We start from the raw sequence: 8,987 nt of genomic DNA on the forward strand, positions 1-8,987 counted from the left end.
GGCATATTTTTTTTAGAACCCCACAATAACTCACATTTACATAAAAACATAAATAGGAGAGAGAAAATGAGGAATTAAGGAGATATTGACGGAGGCTCACAACTCATGATTAGTGTCCTTGAGATTCGGGCGTAATAACTCACATTTACATAAAAACATAAATAGGAGAGAGAAAATGAGGAATTAAGGAGATATCGATGGAGGCTCACAACTCATGATTAGTGTCGTTGAGATTCGGGCGTAAGGGTAAACTTGAAGAACACTAACTTTATTAGATGCTTGGAAAATCATGTCGGGATAATTTTAAATCTCCAGGGAGTTCAATTGATTTCAATAATGATATGCTATTGTATTTTAATTTTACCTTTATTTGAGTTGTCATAAGTGGGATTTGAACCCACGCCCTCTTATCGGATTGGTTTGAGAGGAGAATGAAGAATAACTTATAAGTGTCCGTAAACATCTCTCTAGTAGTGTGTTTTAAAACTGTGATTCGGACGACGATTTGTTACGGGCAAAAATAGACAATATTTTTTAGCGACTGGAAATGGGAACAAAGCATTCCTTAGAATAGCGTGGAAACCTCTCCCTAGTAGACTTGTTTTAGAATTGTGAGGTGATGACGATACGTAATGGGTAAAAGCGGACAATATTTGCTAGCAGTGGGTTTGGGCTATTACAAAAGCTATCAGAGTTGGTCACCAAGTGGTGTGCCAGCGAGGATGCTGCGCCCCCAAGGAGGGTGGATTATGAGATCCAACATTGGTTGGAGAAGGGATGAAACATTTCTTATAAGGGTGTGGTGGGCTTGAGCTATTACAAATAATTGGTTGGAATAGCTCAGTTGGTTAGAGCGTATGACTATTAACCACAAGGTTTGAGGTTCAAAACCCTCCTTCTAGCGATGAGAATGAGTCATTCCTTACAATTGTGGATATTTTTACCCACTCTAAATGAACTGAAGCCGGCACTATGGTTTATGAACAATGTCGCCAAGGAAAAACATACGAGAAAATAATAGGAAACCCCATGCGATAAAAGTTGGTTTATGCGATAAACCATTAAAACTTAGCACTCGAAGTATAATTTAGCTACTCATGTAAGTGGCTTCACTACTATTTGGTTTATATGAATTGTTTGAAGTGTGAGCGGGGCATGCCTAGTGACGGTTGCAAGTGTCATACCTTTTGATTGTTATATTTGCTTATTATGTTATGACTTGTTGTAATGATGGGATATGTAATGTTATGGAATATCATATTGACACGTTATGCCATTGAGGAATGTGACATCATATGAAAGTCACTACTTCATTCATATTTATATGCCATTATTTTAAACTATTGGGATCACATTCATATTAAATGTTCACATGTACCGAAATACCTCCCTGTCATGATTCGTACGGACCCATACCTTACGACATTTATGTTCACAATGATGTTATGATACGATATTGTATTGTAAATGTTTGCTTAATCACCACACCTAAATGGGGGTGAGAGTTCTCTTATTTATAATCATTTTTCAGGATACAGAAATATGGTAAATTACAAATATTATGGAAATAATAATAAAAGGAAAGAATAATAAATGAATGCAATATATTTGCCTTTAATAAGAGGGCAAATATGGTAACCCGTAATGTAAGGCAAATATCTAGATATTTGCCTTATAGTGAACGGTCAACTATCCTTAACACCCCCCGCAAGCTGAGCGTCGGATTTGAACGAACGTAAAGCTTGGATCTGAAAAATTCAAAGAGAGGTCGAGAAATACTCTTTGTGAAGATGTCAGCAACTTGGAGATGAGAGGGTACATATTGTGTGCGAAGTTTGCCAGCGATAACAAGTTCTCGAAGGAAATGATAATCTAGTTCAACATGTTTGGCTCGCTTGTGAGAAACGGGATTAGAGCTAAAAAAAATAGCACTTTTGTTGTCACATAAGAGTAAGGGCTGCTTTGAATAGGGACCTTGAGGTCATGCAAAAGATGCGTAACCCAAAGAAGTTTAGCAGCGGTTGTGGCAAGAGCACGATTCTCAGATTCACAGCTGGAGTGTGAGACAGTAGGTTGCTTTTTGGCACTCCAAGAAACCAGATTGTTACCAAGATAAATAGAATAGCCGGATGTAGAACGACGAGTATCGGGACAACCAGCCCAGTCAGCATCCGAATAAGCGACTAGCGTACTAGGAACAGTGGATGGACGAAAGGTAAGACCAAAGTGGAGTGTTCCTTTGACATAGCGAAGAATACGTTTGACAGCAAGAAAGTGATCTGCAGTAGGGGCATGCAAGAATTGACTGACAGAATTGACAGCATAGGCAATATCTGGACGCGTAATAGTCAAGTACTGAAGGGCGCCAACAAGAGATCTGTAGAGAGTAGGATCAGAGAAAGGAGAACCATCAGCAGTCAGGTGTTGAGAAACAACCATGGGAGTGTGAACTGGTTTGCTATCGAGCAACTGAGCACGAGTAAGAATATCTCGAGCATATTTTAACTGACTAATAAAGAGACCATCAAGAGTGGGTGAAGCTTCAAGACCAAGAAAGTAACTGAGAGAACCCAAATCTTTGGTAGCAAACTCAAAATGAAGCTTGCGAGTAAAGCTGTCAATAAGAGATGAGTTGTTGCCGATAACAATAATGTCATCAACATAAAGAAGCAAATAGATAATGTTAGATTGCTGATGAAAGACAAAAAGGGACGTGTCAGCGCGACTGCAAGAAAACCCAAGTGTGAGAAGAAATGAGCTAAAACGCTGAAACCAAGCACGAGGAGCTTGCTTTAAACCATAGAGGGCTTTCTTTAATAGACAAACATGAGTGGGAAATCGAGGATCAATATACCCAGGAGGTTGTTCCATATGAACACGTTCAATAAGAGTTCCATTGAGAAAAGCATTCTTGACATCAAGTTGTCGAAGAGGCCATTTATTTGTGACTGCAATAGAAAGCACAACACGGACAGTGGTAGCTTTGACAACCGGACTGAAAGTGTCAGTGTAGTCAAGACCAGAAACCTGAGTATAACCTTTGGCAACAAGACGAGCCTTGAAACGCTCGACAGATCCATCAGGCAAATATTTAATACGAAACACCCATTTAGAGCCCACGATGTTGGTGTTGGCAGGGCGAGGAACCAAAGTCCAAGTATCATTTTGTTGTAATGCTCGAATTTCTTCATCCATGGCAGCCACCCAAGCAGGATTCTTAGCCGCAGATTTGTATCCTTTTGGCTCAGTGGATGCAAGAAGAGCAGAAAGAAGTCCAGATGAGCCCAAAATACCAAGATTTGCTGGATGACGAGTCTTGAATATACCAGCTTTGGCTCGTGTGATCATAGGATGAGTGCCCAAAGAAGAGAAATCAACAGGAGGTTCAATAGAGGTCGAATTAGAAGTCGAGGGTGGCAAAGTGGAACCTGCAAGAGAAGTATCAACCTGCACAGACTCATCTACAAGGTCAGAACAAATATCACACGGGGATGAACTGGATCGAGGAGTTTGCGGTGATGAAGTGGTAGGGGGGGATGAATCAATATGATGAAAATGTGGTTCTAAGAAATTTGAAATAGGAATAGAGGAAAAAGGTTGGGTCTGGGAGCTAGGGATAGCAGGAAAATGGGTTTCATCAAATTGAGCATGACAGGTGATATATAGCTTAGTGGTGGCCGGATCAAGACAGCGAAACCCTTTATGAGCAGGACTATAACCCAAAAAAATACAAGGAATGCTGCGGGGAGAAAGCTTGTTAGGCATATAATCACGCAAATAAGGATAAACACGACAACCAAAGGGATGAAAATTGTCATAATGTGGAGTGTAGCCATAAAGGAGTTCAAAGGGTGACTTACCTCCAAGAAGTGGAGTAGGCAACCGGTTGATAATATAAGCTGCAGTGCTGAAGGCGTCAACCCAAAAACGAGAAGAAAGATGAGAGTGAAAGAGAAGGGCCAAGCCAGTCTCAGTCACATGACGATGTTTTCTCTCAGCACGACCATTTTGAGCAGGTGTATATGGACAAGAGAGTTGATGGTGGATGCCAGAATTACGTAAATGAGTTTTGAAACAAGTACTAGTAAATTCGGTACCACCATCGCTTTGAAATACCTTGATACGAGAAGAATATTGATTTTCCACAAATTTTTGAAATTGAAGAAAAATATCAAAAAAATCAGATTTAAATTTTAAAGGGTAAAACCAAGTGAATCGAGAATAATCATCAATAAAAATAACATAATAAAGGAAACCCGAATTTGATTTGACGGGAGAAGGACCCCAAAGATCACAATGAATAAGATCTAACACATGAGACGACCTACGTTCATTGCGGGAATAAGGCAATCGATGACTTTTCGCAAGCTGACAGGTATTACATAATGATGGAGAAGGCAATAAAGACGTAAGAGAAAGATGACCTTTTCTATTTAAAAAAGAAATAACAGAATGATTCACATGACCTAGACGAGCATGCCATAAATCATATGAAGCACGTAAAGATTTGTTTCTAAGGGCTGAAATAAAAGCAGAGTTGTCGCGCTCCAGCACATATAGCCCTCCATCTCTTTTACCGGTTGCCACCACCCTTCCTGTTTGACGATTCTGGATAGTAATAAGATTATTAGTAAATGTAACGGAGAGAGGAAAATCAGACGTTAATTTACTTATGGAAAGAAGATTTTTAGTGAGGTGAGGGACAACCAAGACATCTAACAAGTGAATATTTGGAACAGGAGAAAGAGTACCGGTGTGGGTAATGGGTAGGGATGCACCGTTTCCTATAATCACAGAGTCCTTACCCGTGTAATTTTTAGACTGATCCAAAATAGATGGGTCGGCAGTCATATGGGCCGAAGCTCCAGTGTCCAGAAAGCAATCAGCAGTATCGGGTCCAGCAATAGAACATGACGTGTTAAAGGTTTTAGCAAGGTGAGCATGAGAAGAATCAGGTCGAACATACCGTTGGTTGTAGCGGTCAGCATAATGGCCCTCTTTGCGGCATATTTGGCAGTGAGGTGGTCGACGACCTTGACTTGAGTGGGTTCGTCCTTGATGAGAAGAGTTGTTTTTGTGAGAATAAGAACGACCTCGCTGGTTGGTGAAGGAAGCAGGGTGGCTTCCATGGGTGCGACCACGATTAGTGACTGTGAATGCTGTAGGAGTGGAGTTAGAGGACTCAAGGGAGAGCTGAAACAACTCAAAACTTTCAGCTTTAGAGACTAAATCTGCAAAACAGGGGATAGAGGTAAGAGCCATCTGAGCAGTAGAGAAAGTTGAAAATTCGGTGCCGAGTCCACGAAGGAACCAGTGCACTTTATCAATGTCCTCGACCGATCTGCCAATGGCATGAAGTTGGTCACAAATTTTTTTGAAGGCACGGGCATACTCAGCAACAGGTTTGGTGCCACATTTCATCAACTACAAGTCATCCTTGAGTCTCAGTTCACGAGCTTTCGACTGATGGCTGAACGTAGTTTCCAACGCAAGCCAAACATCACGTGCAGTAGGGAGACCAACGACAACAGCCATGGCTTCCTCAGTGAGAGAGGAGAGCAGGAGACAGAGAAGTCGTTGATCGGCTGCTCTCCATGCCAAATATTTGGGGTTGAGTGTTGAAGAGGTTTCTGGTTCAAAGCGAGGTGGTGGAACCATAGTTCCATCGACATAGCCCAGCATGTCTTAACTCTCAAGGAGAGGGAGAAGTTGGCTTTTCCAAAGAAGATAATTGGAGGAAGAAAGTTTGATGGTGATCATATGAATTAGAGTATTGAAAGGAAGAAGATGATAAGAAGATTCGGAAGCCATAGAGAAGAAAGGATCAGGGTTGTTAAACCGAAAGGGCTCTGATACCATGTAAATGTTTGCTGAATCACCACACCTAAATGGGGGTGAGAGTTCTCTTATTTATAATCATTTTCAGGATACAGAAATATGGTAAATTACAAATATTATGGAAATAATAATAAAAGGAAAGAATAATAAATGAATGCAATATATTTGCCTTTAATAAGAGGGCAAATATGGTAACCCGTAATGTAAGGCAAATATCTAGATATTTGCCTTATAGTGAACGATCAACTATCCTTAACATGTATACACCATAATACTATGTGCACTCCCTTCCCTCCATGATATACCAACACCGTGAGTGTATGCTAGTTGAAGCCCAGGTCAATGGGTAGGTATGCGAGCTCGCCTTGGAGCAAATGTGTGTTTATGTAAGTCGTGAGTAGAGAAGTACTGCACATCAAATTCTACCCGGACAGGAATATGAGACCAAGACCATGAAATGATGTTTTATGATAACCATGATTTCACGTGTTTGCATTACCCTATACTAGTAGTGGGATTACTTAATGAGTATTTCTTAAAATACTCAATACATGCGTTGCTCTTATTTTTTAGGTAAAGGCAAGGCACCTCTGCACAAATGACGATGTCGAGATGACGACAAGCGAGATAGAGGGGTAGGATCGAAAGTACATAGACGGTTAACACCATGAGAAAGAAGGAGAAGAAACAGGATGTAGACAACAAGTTTTGATACGGAGGAATGAAGAAAGGAAAATGCGTGGAAACGAGTGAAGAAGACGAAGTCCACCTGCTAGGACCTAAACTCGAATACCCGCAACTTCATTCCAGTCAAGCAACCCCATACCCAGTTTGGCCTAGTAACCAGATACCCAACACAGCAACCAGATACCCACCAACAACCAGTCCAGTAGTCTAGTTCCTTTGTGCTTTGCCCAAAAACCCACATTCAAGCCCAAATACATAGAACACAGCCCAACCCACGAATCCACTACACCGACTTGCATGCCCACATGAACATTCGAGACCCGCGCCTCGAATCACTTTGCAACCTGCTCATATATCAATGTCCTTCAGCGACAGAGCCATTGTTGCATACACTGGCTCCTTCGGCTCGGCATCTCAGTCCTAGGCTCAAAAATTGAGTATTAGGCTCCGTTTGACATTTTGACAGCATCCTTTACGTTTTTTGCCCTTCCGAAGCTTATTTTTACTCTAATAGAAATATTTAAGGTCAGTATAACGTCTTATCTCTGAAGTTCAAGTTAAATTAGATTAGAAATGTAAATTACTAACGAAGCGAGATGGACGTTTTAATAGGAAACAACTTCTGACGACACTTGGAGTAACTCCGAGAGACAAAATTCAAACGTACTTGAGTTTAGAGAACATGTCGGCCAAGACCAACCAAGTAAGTGGCCTTACTATCGGCTAAGTCAGACGAATTGATTTATCTATGATGACACATGCGTAGTGGTCCGTGCACGTGTCATTAATGCTTTATATTTTATGAGGTGTTGACTATGACTATGCTATTTGACGATGCTATATGATGTTATATTATGTTATATGATGATGTTATATGATGATGTTACATGATGACGTTACATTATGACGTTGTATCATGATGATATGATGATGGTGATGCATGATAACATGACGATGTAAGATGGAAGATTATAAGATTGATTAATATGACATTATTCCATATTAAGACGTGGTGCATTTATTAAATGCCATGATGCACTATGAGACTGAGTATTTTAAGATACAACTCTAGCCAATGTTAATGATGATGAACGTATCAAGGTCAAGGCATGCATATTAATTAGAGTAATATGTGAAGTGTATATAGGGTTGTGTCATAAAGATGTTCTAAAGATGAAAAACCCTAGGGACCTCGTGCATTTTGTGTGTACATATACATCAAGTTACTTCTCATTTATGATGATGAGTACAGATGCGTACACTACGATGATGATCATCATCATGTCTTGCATGACACTCAGGGGTCTGCTGACCTCCCGATGTTGCTACAGACAGTTAGCTCGACTATGCTGGGTCTAGAGGGTGCAAACCGTCTGGAGATCCATGCTCGCACGTGTGAGTCGTGTGTAGAGAAGTACTACACATCCAATTTTTTCTGGACTGGAGGCCACCCCTATGATATTTTTAACAATAGGTTTCTAAGATCATTAGTTTCATGTGTTTGCATTCCCTAGCCTTAATAGTGGGTCACTTATGAGTATTTCTTAAAATACTCAAGCCTTGTGCTACTTCTATTTCAGGTAAGGGCAAGACACCCCTATACAGCTGACGACGACATCACAAATAGAGATAATGACATGTGCATAGAATAGTAGTATTTTATTTTCCTAGGCATAGGTTAATATAGGGCATTTTTACTTTGTGTTGTTTTAAAGATGCTTTCGAATGAGTAAGTCCATGACAATATTTTAAGATGAAGTTTGTGTTTTAAGATGAAGTTTAAATGTTTAATTTCATATAAGAGCATTGATATGATGACGGTAGCAACTTTAGGCTAATAGAAATCTAGGGTCGTTACCGTTTGTAACAAAGCTCTAGGTTATAGATTCGGTAGACTTGTCTACGAGATAGGCTTGGCACGTTCCATGGTTTCACCATCGATGTCCCGTCACCGTCAGATATGTCTTGTATAAGATAAGATAAAGAAATGCCTTTAATTGCATGTACTTTTTTTGTTTACTAATATTGAATGTAATTTAGTATCAAATATGTTGAGCTCTAATTATATGATTTATGGTAGCATTATGTTCCACCTAGTTGTATTTTTATGAATATGTCATGTTTGCTAAATTATATGTTGTGATTATATGTGATATGGTGCAATTTATGTTAGCGAGATATAGACTTAAGTAAAGTTATATATTTGTTTTAGAATCATGCCACATAAGGACACTGAAGAGGACGACGAGGAAGGAGACAACCTTATATTAGAGGTAGAGGAAGAGGTGGAGGTGAAGATAGCCCACCTCGTCAAGGACTAGTGACTAGGACGGACGCACCTTAATCTATGCTACCTCTGGCTGCGCACCTCCAGTAGCACCAATAGCTGAAATAAATTCCACTACAAGCCTGATGTGAGAATCGTTTCAGGAAATACGATGATGCCCACTCAACAAGCCAAT

Source organism: Cucurbita moschata, unplaced genomic scaffold (genome assembly GCF_002738365.1).
Source record: "Cucurbita moschata cultivar Rifu unplaced genomic scaffold, Cmos_1.0 Cmo_Scf00068, whole genome shotgun sequence".
Lineage (NCBI taxonomy): Eukaryota > Viridiplantae > Streptophyta > Magnoliopsida > Cucurbitales > Cucurbitaceae > Cucurbita > Cucurbita moschata.